Source organism: Trichosurus vulpecula, chromosome 2 (assembly GCF_011100635.1).
Source record: "Trichosurus vulpecula isolate mTriVul1 chromosome 2, mTriVul1.pri, whole genome shotgun sequence".
Taxonomy (NCBI): Eukaryota; Metazoa; Chordata; class Mammalia; order Diprotodontia; family Phalangeridae; genus Trichosurus; species Trichosurus vulpecula.
In genome coordinates, this window is record NC_050574.1 from 164,313,606 (window position 1) to 164,324,907 (window position 11,302).

Here is an 11,302-nt window from a genome sequence, read left to right on the forward strand (position 1 = left end):
AGTATGGGGAACTCCCAGAATATAAATGCCCTCCACAGATGTAGTTTCCTCATCTTCATGTTGCTTTGAAACCCTTCACACTCATATTAATGTCAACTATCATCAGCAACAGCAGCATCATTTGAAGGACTGCTATGTGGAAAGAGAGATTAGACTTGTTCTTCTCTGCTCCAGAAGCCAAAACTAGGAGCAATGGGTAAAGAAGCAGGTTTAGGTTCCATGCAAGGGAAAAAATTAAATGATTTGTATGTGTGTATATTGACCTGTGACTTCATTGGCATAGGGAATTCTGTTCACTAATGCAGATTAGCAACATTCTGTAATTTGAGATCTTAAAGAGATGATTAGTTCACTTAGCAGAAGTGACTTGCCAGAAGTCACGCAGCTAGTATGTTCCACAGACAGGATTTGAACCCAGATCTTCTTGTCTTCAAGTCTGGTTTTCTATCAATTATATAACGCTGCTCTCATTAGACATTTACAACACTTTTTGTGTGCACCATGGTACTGAAGCAGTGGCAGTTGGTAGCTTTCCTTAACCAAAAAGATTAATTATCTAGTCAGGGAGTGTAATATCTGAATTCTGCACCAGGTGGCACCCTACTCAAGCCACCAGCCAAGTGGTCTTGTTGGAGTCTCTTTGGCACATGGGTGAGAGAGCCTTCCAAAGGGCTGCAGTATGCCCAATGGCCACAAGAATGTATTTATCCTGAAACTGCCAAAGCCATCTAGCTTTATGGATAGCAATAATCATATTAAAGCCATATTAACTTTGGAATTTAGCTGGGGAGATGATATGGAACATTACCCAAAATATAAAAAAGTTGAAATCTATGTCTCTTGAGACCTAACCCCACGTGTGGAAGGAAGGAGAGAAAAAAGTATTTATTGAATGCTTACTATTTGCCAGGCACTGTGCTAAGCAGAATATCCTCTCTCATGCAACGATATCCCACAATCACAAGACACAAGTCCTCAATGTGCCAGGGCTACATAGTGATTAAACAATTCAAAAACAAAAGGAAAAAGGCCAAGTGCTCCTTCATGGAGCCATCCAGCTTTAATCCGCACCCCTAATCCTTCCATTCTTTCCATTTGCTCTCCCAGTTTTCTGAAGGTGATAAGAAAAGTTCTTGACCTCTCTCACTGCCTTATCCAAAGATTTTTTTTAAAAAGGGAATAAGTGGGGAGGGTTGTGTCTAGGATAGTACAGATTGTACTGAGGGAAGGTAGAGGAAACATGATGGAAGAAAACTTTCTTCCTTTCCAACTCAGGAGATACCCATTCATTTCTGAGTCCCTTGTTAACTGACTTCTGACTCCATCACCCCAGGCCATGTTAGACCCAGTTCTTACTGGCTCTCAGACCACTGCTAAATTTTCAAAGTGAGCGTTTACATTAGACACACATCATGGCTTGATTTATAGTTTTGTTGATTTCTAGACTTAAAGAAAGTGATGGAGAAAAATGATAATAAGACCAATTTAACTTAAAAGTTTATGCACACATTTTTTCCCTAAGAGAGCAGGTTGTTAAACATTTACCCTATTTAAAAAATACTCTCAAAGTTTCTTAATTGCCAAATCCAAAGGCCTCATCCTTCTTGACTTCTTTGTAGCTTTTTACTCTGATGACTACTATATACTTGTTCTTCCCTTCTCTTCTGAGACACTGCTCTCTCCTGATCCTTCTATGTCTGTTTCTTCTTTATCTCCTTTATTAAATCATCATCCATCCCCTTCTCCTATTCTTTGTCCTGGACCCTCTTCTCTTATCTCTCTATATGTTCTCTGGCTTCCCATGGTTTTAAGTACTATCTTTGCATAGATGACTCACAAATCTATATATTCATTCCTAGCTTCTATCCTGGACTCTAGTCCCACATTAATCAACTACCTTCTGGACACATATTTCCAGAATTCCTACAGATATGTCAAATTCCATAAGCTAGAAGTGAAACTATTTTTTCTTCTAAAGAAAAAATCAGTACTTTGTATTTTGGGCACAAGCCTACCAGAGACAAATTTAAATTATAGTATTTCTAAATAAAGACAAAATTTCACAATAAAATGAAAAATAACTACTATACAGAGTTCAGGTGAAAGTTTAGTTAACAGTTTTGATTCATCAAACTAAACAATAATCATTTAACTTTTGGTGGGCCCTAAAACCATTGGATCCCTCTTTAACCACTCCTTCTAAGATAGGAGTTCTTAAACTTTTTGGTGTTAAAGACCACTTTGGCAGTTTGGTAAAAACCTATGATTTCCTTTTCAGTCAGTCAACTAATCGCTATGTGCCAGGCACTGTTAATAGATAGGGATGCGTACAATAAAATACATCAAATTACAATAAAACAAATAATATTGAAATATCATTGTAAAAAGATTTTAAATACAAGTTTACAGACTTTAGGTTTAAGAATCTATACTTTAAGTATTCTCCTTTCCATTTAGTCAAAAGTTAACTTAAGAGATACCTCTCTTAACAGATTTCTTATTGTTCAGTCGTTTTTTAGTTATGTCTGTCTCTGTGACTCCATTTGGGGTTTTCTTAGAAAATATACTGAAACAGTTTGCCATTTCCTTCTCCAGCTCATTTTACAGATGAGGAAACTGAGACAAATGGTGTTATGGGACTTGGCCAGGGTCACACAGCTAGTGTCTGAGGTCGGTTTGGAACCCAGATTTTCTTTACCCCAGGGTTGGCTCTTCACTATCCCACTTAACTGTACTTAAGAGACTTACAAAAAGACTTCTTCCTTCTCTTAATCTGTTCATTACTCTAATGATTTCAGAAAGAAGTCCTATCCTGGGATGATAAGTCCGTTCTCTTTAGAAACCAAACTAGGCCTTTAGTCAAAATAATTTTAAAAGATTTCATTGTAGGACATTGTTTGGGATTTGGCAGTTAAAAATTGATAAAAATTTCATATTCAGATTAGACCAAGGACTCCAGACTAAAGTGCTATCATAATATTATATTGTGATACGCAGCTTAAAAAGAAAAGTGGGGGGAGGGAGGGGAGGGTCAGGCCCTCAATATGCTTCCATACTCCTAAACTCTCCTCTCCTCCAAACTTTGCGTTTTCTGTTGAGGACACCACCGTCCTTCCAATCACCCAGGTTTGTCCCCTTGGAGTCATTCTTGACTCTCCTTTCTCCTTCCTTCATCCTCCACATTTAATCATTTGTCAGTCTTCTAAACTCTACCTTCACATCGATTGCTTTTCTCCTCTTCTCTCATTTCTCAGGGCTACCACTTTAATTCAGCCCATAATCAACTCATACTGATCAAATGTAATAGACACTTAATTAGTTTCTTGCTTCCAGTCTCTTCTCTTACCAATCAATGCGCACTTTACAAAATAACCTTCCTTTTTAAAAAGCATGTTGTTATGTCCAACTCTCTGAGACCCCCATTTGAGGTTTTCTTGGCAAAAATAATAGAGCAGTTTGCTATTTCCTTCTCCAATCAATTTTACAAATGAGGAAACTGAGGCAGAGTTAAGTGACTTGCCTAGGGTGACGCAGCTAGTTTCAGAGGCTGGATTTGAACTCAGGAAAATGAATGCTCCTGACTTCAGGCCTGGCACTCTATCCAATGAGCTACATAGTTTCCCTTAAAAAAAAAAGAAAAGAAAAGCAGAGAAGAGGACAGAAGGAAGTTCTGAAGGAAGCACAGATAGGCAAGACAGTTTTGAAAGCAATATGTAGAATTTATTATATACTTAAACCCAAGCTATAGAATGGATATTCAAGATTTCACATAGGATCTCTTTTTTGTGTTGTGCTATGTTTATGAAAATTCCGGGGGGGGGGGTTGTGTTTAATTTAAGAATAATTTTTACAATATCTAACTAAGGCATAGGTCTAGCTATGTCAACCTCTTGCTCCTTACCAAGGCTGCTCACTGCTTCAAAAATAGAGTAAAAACTCCTCAGTTTAGCATTTAAGGCTTTCCATAATCTGGCTCATAAACTACTTTCCATACTTGAGCAGCAGCTGTATCACTATATACCTAGAATGAACTCCCTCCTTATTTCCTCCTTTTCTACTTCTTTTTCCTCCTTCTATTCCTCCTCCTCCTCCTTCTCCTCCTCCTCCTCCTTCTCTTCTTCCTCCTCCTCTTCCTCTTCCTCCTCCTCCTCCTCCTCCTCCTCTTCCTCTTCCTCTTTCTCCTTAATGGATATTTATTACAGAATTACAATGTACCAGGGACTGTACTAAGTGCTGGGGATGCAAAAAGGCAAAAACAGGGTCCTTGCCTTCAAAGAACTCACCTTCTAATGAGAGAGACCGTAAGATGTTATTGTTCAGTTATGTCTGACTCTTCGTTACTCTGCTTGGGATTTTTTGGCAAAGATACTAAAATAGTTCGCCGTTTCTTTCTTCAACACATTCTACAGATGAGGAACTGAGGCAAGCAGGGTAAAGTGACTTGCCCAGGGTCACACAACTAGTAAGTATCTGAGGCCAGATTTGAACTCAGAAAGATGAGTCTTCCTGACTCCAGGCCCAGCATTTCAACATGCAATTTTGTACATATGTAAGGCCATATAGATACAAGCATGCATCTAAATGGCAGCACATATATATTGCCACAGCTAGGTGGCACAGTAGACAGAGTGATAGGTCTGGAGTCAGGAAGACTCCTCTTCCAGAGATCAAATATGGCCTCAGGCACTAGTTGTGTGACCCTGGGCAAGTGTCTCAACACTGTTTGCCTTAGTTTCCTCATCTGTAAAATGAGCTGGAGGAGGAAATGGCAAATCACTCCAGTATTTTTGCCAAGAAAACCCCAAATGGGGTATCAAAAAGTTGGACATGACTGAAAATGACCGAACAAAAACAACAACAAATATATATATACTAGAAGAGGACCAATGACATCATGATGTCGTGATCAAAGTATAGTGTGTTTGACTGTGGCTGATCAATCCAATATAAGTTTGGAAGGCTCTCTCCTAGGCTGAACGCAAATAGCCCATTGAACATTTTGGATGGAGATGTCTCTAGGTTTGCACATCTCATGTTTTCTTTATGCTGCTTTGATTCTGCTTTGTTCATAGTGCATAGCACCTTCTTTGATGCAGTCGTATTATACGGGGAGGGCCTGTTTCAGCATCTCCCATATCTCACAATTAATCCTGAAGTTCTTCAGAGACACCTTGAGAGTATACTCACCGCTTCTTTTGACCTCCCTGTGACTGCTTGCCTTGTTCTGCACAAAATAGTTTTTTAGGTAAATATCCTTTTGGCATTCAAACAATATGGCCATCCCATTGAAGTTGGGCTCTCTGCAGTAGAGTTTGAATGCCTAGCAGTTCAGCTCAAAAGAGGACCTTAATGTCAAATACCTTATCTTGCCAGGTGATCTCAGAATCTTCCCAAGACAATTTGAATGGAAGTGGTTCAATTTTCTGGCATGGCACATTGTCCAAGTTTCACAGGTATGCAACAGTGAAATCAGCACAATAGCTCTATAGACCTTCAGTTTGGTGAACAGCCTGATACCGCTTCTCTCCCACACTTTCCTTCAGAACTTCCCAATCACTGAACTAGCTCTGGCAATGCGTGCATCAACCTTATCATCCATGTGTCCATCCCTGGGAAGTATACTACCAAGGTAAATAAACTTATCCATAGTATTCAAAACTTCTCCATTTGTTATAACTAATGGTTCCACGTATGGATGGTGCAGTGCTGGCTGGTGAAGCACCGTTGTTTTCTTGGTATTAGTTGTCAGGACAAAATAAGCACAAGTGGCAGAGAATGGATCCATACTCTGTTGCATCTCAGTCTCAGAAGCTTCATTGTGTGTACAATCACATTCCTCTGTGAACAAAAAATTGGGCACCAACTCTGCCTCCACTTTAGTGTTGGCTTGTAGTTTTGTCAAGTTAAATAATTTGCCATCGATGTGGTAGCTGACTTGATGCCATTTTTGTCCTCCTTGAAGGAATCCAACAACATTGGCAAAGACATCAAGCACAGAGCCCTGCTTCTTTCTGTTGGTGACTGTGAAAGTGTGAGAGTATTGTCCTTTATCCTGAACCTGGTTAAGCTTGCCATCATGAAACTGGAGTACAATACATCTCCAGGCAATCAAATTTCACGATGATCTTCCACAAACCTTCATGACTGACAGTATCAAAAGCCTTGAACACTATATACAGACCTCTGTTCTGCTCTTGGCATTCTCCTGGAGTTGACAGGCAGGACACATTATATCAACCACTCCTTGGCCCTTTCTGAAGCCACACTGGCTCTTGGGTGGATGACCATCTTTCAGGACTCTAGCAAGAATCTTGCTGGCAGTGAAAAAGAGAAAGACATCCTGCCCCACCTCCACCGTGATTGTCCACAGGATAATCTGTTTTCTTTTCTCTTATAGAGATGGACAATAGAGGCATCCTGGATCTCCCGGGAGTTGCATATAACCCAGAAGATTTCAGTCAGTCTCTGTATGAGCCCTGGACCCCTTCCTTGTAGATCTCTACCGGGATGGAATCAGCATCAGGCACTTTGCCACGTGAGAGAAGCTTAATAGCATTCAAAACCTCTTCTTCACTTGAAGTTTGGCTAGTGAGAGATTGACTTCAACTCAAGGTATAAGGTCAATGGCTTTAGCACTGGTTGATGACAATCTATTGAGAACACTCTAGAAATGTTCAGCTCCCTCTCCAGGATCATTTCCTTATTACTGATCAGCCTGTTTCCATCAGCGCTGAGTAGCTGAGACACACCAGAGGCCTTTGGCCCATAGATAGTCTTCAGGGCATCAGAGAAGCACTTTGGTTGTTCCTAACTGCATAAAACTGGTTTTCATCTGCTTTTTACTGAGCCAAGAATCCTGCATCTCTCTGAGCTTTGCTGGCACTTTGCTTTTGTTTGTTTTGGGTTTGTTAGTTTGGTGTTTTTTTTTTTTTTTGAGAGGCAATCAGGGTTAAGTGACTTGCCCAGGGTCATGTAGCTATTGCACTTTACTTTTGATAGAGTTAAATGCTGCTTTCTTAGAGGTGGATAAATGGTCCTGCTGATAAACCCTGTGGAGTTCTTGTTTTTCATTTAGCAGCTTCTGAATTTCCCCATTATTTTTGTCAAACCAATCCTGATGTTTTCGAGTGTTCTGACCCAGATGAGCAAATGTGATGCTCCACAAGTCTCTGACAACTGCCCACTCCTTTTCTGCTCCGCTGTTGATAACTGTGTGCTGGCTCAGCTTTCCTTCCAGGTCAGCAATAAACTGTTCCCACACAGGGAAGTGCTCTAACATGTTGATGTTGTCTTCTGACAGTCATTTTGCCTTGGGGCTGCCACTTTTGTTGAATGTGAATGTTTGGCTTGGAGAAGATAAGTCTGTGATCAGGCCAGCACTCTGAGCCACACATTGCCTTTGTCACTCTCACATCCTGCCTGTCTCTTCTCCATACAATGATGTAGTCCATTAAATGCCAGTGCTTGCTGTGAGGGTGCATCCATGACATTTTGTTGCACTTAGGTGAGTGGAAGACAGTGTTGGTGATAAGAAGGTCATAAGAAGCATGACCTTCAATAGTAAGTGACTGCTGCTGTTTCTGTTTTTGACTCCATTCCTCCCAAGGACTCCCTGCCTTGTCTAATAGTCTGAGCATACTATGCCATTTAAGTCACCCAGAATTATAAGCTTGTCCTCTTTTGGCACATTGATGACCTCATCAGGGTTCATGAATATGCACTGAGGATAGTGGCATGGCACTTCCTACAAGTGGTAGTCTCATTGTCATGAACCTGTCATTCACTCCTTTTGGAAGGCATATAAACTGGCTGACTAGATTAGATCTGATTTTGAAACCTATGGTGGTTTCATGGCATCCCTCATCACAACACCACTCTAGAAAAATGTGCATCCAGCTCCAACTTCAGTAAGTAAGCTGGCTTTCATCTCCCAGCCTTGTTTCACTCAGGGCTGCTATTTGGATGTGGTATCTTCTGAGTTCTATTGAAACAAAAGATGTTTGTCTTTCAAGCCTGCCGGATTTCATGCTGTCCATGAGCTTGCGCATATTCCATGTATCAATGGTGAGTGGAATCATCTTTGCAAAAATTTTTGGACATTTTTTTGTGTGTTTCTGCCCCAAAGTGAGATCCCCACCTGCTTTGGTAAGCAGGCCAGAGTTGGATGAAGGAAAGAATTTTTAGAGCACCTTTCTAGCACCTTCCTAGCACCTTCCTCTTGCCAGGGAGTGAGCAGAGTTGTCCTTAAAAAAAAGTGGCATGACTAATGTGAAAATATGTTTAATATGAATGTATATGTAGAGCCTATATCAGATTGCATGCTGTCTGGGGGAGGGGGGAGGGGAAGGAGGGGGAGAAAATTTGAAACTCAAAAGCTTGTGAAACTGATTGTTGTAAACTAAAAATAAATAAATTAATGGGAAAAAAAGCCAAAAAAAAAAAGGGTTGCTCAGATCCCCGGGGGTTGCCTAATCCCACTGCTGTTTCAGTCCAATGAGAAGAGGACCCTATGCTCTGAGCTGCTGTGCAGGCTTATGAGAATCTATACCTGTTGCTTCATCACTTGTCCATTGCCACTGGATTTCAAGGTAGGTAAAACAGTAAAATAATAACATAATAAAATAATACAGTAGTTATATGATAAAATAGTAAAAGAGTGGATTATGGGTGATGTCTTGACCTGTGAGTAAATTGGATTTAAGTGAGGCAGAGTTGTGCAAAGTCATCAGTCACACTCTGTCTTCCAGAGTCATTGAAGTTCAGTAGCAAGAGGACTGGCAATTGCCCAGAATGTAGCATAAGACCATGGTGCCTCTGATGTCTGAACAAACTCTAAGTGCTCCACAGTGACTGCTTCAGCCATCTTCATGACTTATTGGAACATATTGCTGTCATCTACCCATTACACTGCAGGATGTTTTCACAGACTTGGGGTAGACATCCTCCTAACTCAAAGTTGGTTATCCTCAACCTGGTTTAGCCCATCTGGCAAGATGGTTTTACAGGGGTGTGGCCACTGCTTATGGTACAGCTTCTTGGAATTACAGGTAAGAGCTGGGTATCAGGTGGACCGAAAGGTGGATGAGCAGTCCTGAAAAGGGCTCGGCAAGCCTTCACACCAGAGGTGCTGGTCCTCCCTGAACACCCACATTCCACAAAGGACTGAACAACAACAACAAAGACATATACAGTGTAAATGAGGGGCACCAGTAGGACCCAGAATTATTGTATTTGTCAAGGTTTAGTTTAGGTGCCGCCTTACCTGATCTCCCACCTCCCTCCATTCCACCTGAATGCATATTCCTCTACTTGTGGCAGTTAGATGGCATAGTAGATGGAGCGGAGGTCTGGAGTCAGAAAGACCTGAGTTCACATCCAGCCTCAGACACTTTCTAGATATGTGTCCCCTATTTGACTCAGTTTCCCCAACAAAAAATCTTACTTTACAAGGTTGATGTGAAGATAAGATAAGGTCGAATTTGTAAAGCCATTAGCACAGTGCCTGGTACATAGTAGGTACTAAATGATTTTCTTTCCTCTTCTCTACCCACTCCCTTCCATCACCTCCCTCGTCCCCACCACCATCACCTAATACAATATAATCTCCTTGAGGGTTGGAATTATTCTGGTTTTGTCTGTTGTCTTCAAGCGCTTACTCCAAGTGTACTTGAGGAGGCAACTGCTTTCTCTGCATCTGGTAAGCATTTTATAAATGTGAATTAAATTGGCAAATTATTAATTCGAGTTTTAACAAACGCTCTCAAAAAGAGGTTGTGACTGAATATATCAATTGATGAGAGAACTTTGGAGAAATAATAATGGGAAATCTAGGAGGGCAAAAGTAGATCTTTGGTATCCTTAGAAGTTTAGATGAATGTACTTAGCTTAGCCAATAAAATGCTTAATAAATAGTAAATATCTAGTGAATGTTAATCTGGGTTTCCTGCCCAAAAGTCTAGTTACAAAGCTAAATCAATCAAAAACTATGCATTATCTGAACTTCAGAAAATAAAAGCAGAGACGGAGCTAATTTTTCTGCATGACAACATATGTAGGCAACAAAGCAAATTTCTGCATTGGCCATATCCAAAAAGTATATGTCTCCTTCTGCACTGTGAGTCCTTCCCATCTCTATCAGAAGGTGGGTAGCATGTTTCACCATTAGTCCTTGGGAATCACGGTTGGTGACTATACTGGGAGGGGGTGAGGCAGGGGGGATAAATATTTATATAGCACCTACTAAGTGCCAGGCATTTTGCTGAGTGCAGTACAAATTTTATCTCATTTGATCCTCCCAATAAGGTAATTGTGAAGATTCTATTTCCTGTGAGACATCACAGGGGATTTACAAGCTCTCAGTGCTCCCAAAGTGGTCTGATCCAAGGCAGTCTGATTGCTTCCCACCTGATCTGAGCTCTGCAAGTTCCTGACCTGAGTTTGGCCTGGGCAACAGTAGACTCCTGCTAAACATAACCCTCATCAGCCAATTGGTTTAGAATGACAGAATTGTATGCTTCTCTTTGATCTAGGATTCCTCTTTTGGTTCTTCCTCTACAGGATTCAAACTAGGCTAGAAGCTAGAACTGAGATCCTGCTCTTCTCCTGGAATCTGAACTACACAGTTACTGTTGGCTTCTGATGCTCCTTCTCCATAAACTGCCTGGAGCCTTTCACAGCTCCCAACTCAATCCCACTCACCCTAGATAGGTGGTGCGGCGGTAGAGCAGGGGCCTGGAGTCTGGAAGACATGAGTTGAAATGCAGCCTAGTAGTTGTCCTAGCTGTGTGACTTTGGGCAAGCAAGTCATTTAATCTCCATTTGCCTCAGTTTCCTAACTCTAAAATGGGGATAATAATAACACCTACTGTCCCAAAGTTGTTGTGAGCATCAATTAAATGAGATATTTGCAAAGGTCTTAGCACAGTGCCAGGCATATAGGAGGTGCTTAACATACTCTTTATTCCCTTCTCTACTACCCCATCCCCCCGTCCCCTTCCTCAGTCCACTTGGGATTTGTAACCTACCTGCAACTGGATAGTGGGTAACAAAGCTGCCAGTTGTCACCTTTTCCCACTGTAGTGTCCAAGTATAGGTTTGGAGGTGTCTCATATTGGCCTGGCACCCTCTTTTTGATTGAGTGCGTAGTCTCTACCTGTATGCTACAAATCTGGACTGGAAAAATCACTCGTGACTTTTTCTGGGGTTTTCCCATCGGATTCAATCCGGTGCATTTTCTGGGTCTATTTGGAGAAGAGTATTTGGTGGTGGGGGGTGGGGGGGGGAAACTCCTTCTACTGCTTCC

At 41.2% G+C, this 11,302-nt stretch overlaps 1 protein-coding gene across 1 annotated transcript in view; it reads right to left on the reverse strand.

The window, feature by feature from the left end:
* The window catches only part of FEZ1 (fasciculation and elongation protein zeta 1), an 82,298-nt gene extending 71,255 nt beyond the window's left edge, over window positions 1-11,043 (reverse strand). Inside the window, exon 1 of the mRNA XM_036747853.1 lies at window positions 11,025-11,043. The gene's annotated coding sequence lies outside the window, so the exon portion shown is untranslated. The remainder of the gene's footprint in view (window positions 1-11,024) is intronic.
* Window positions 11,044-11,302: the final 259 nt, after the last annotated feature.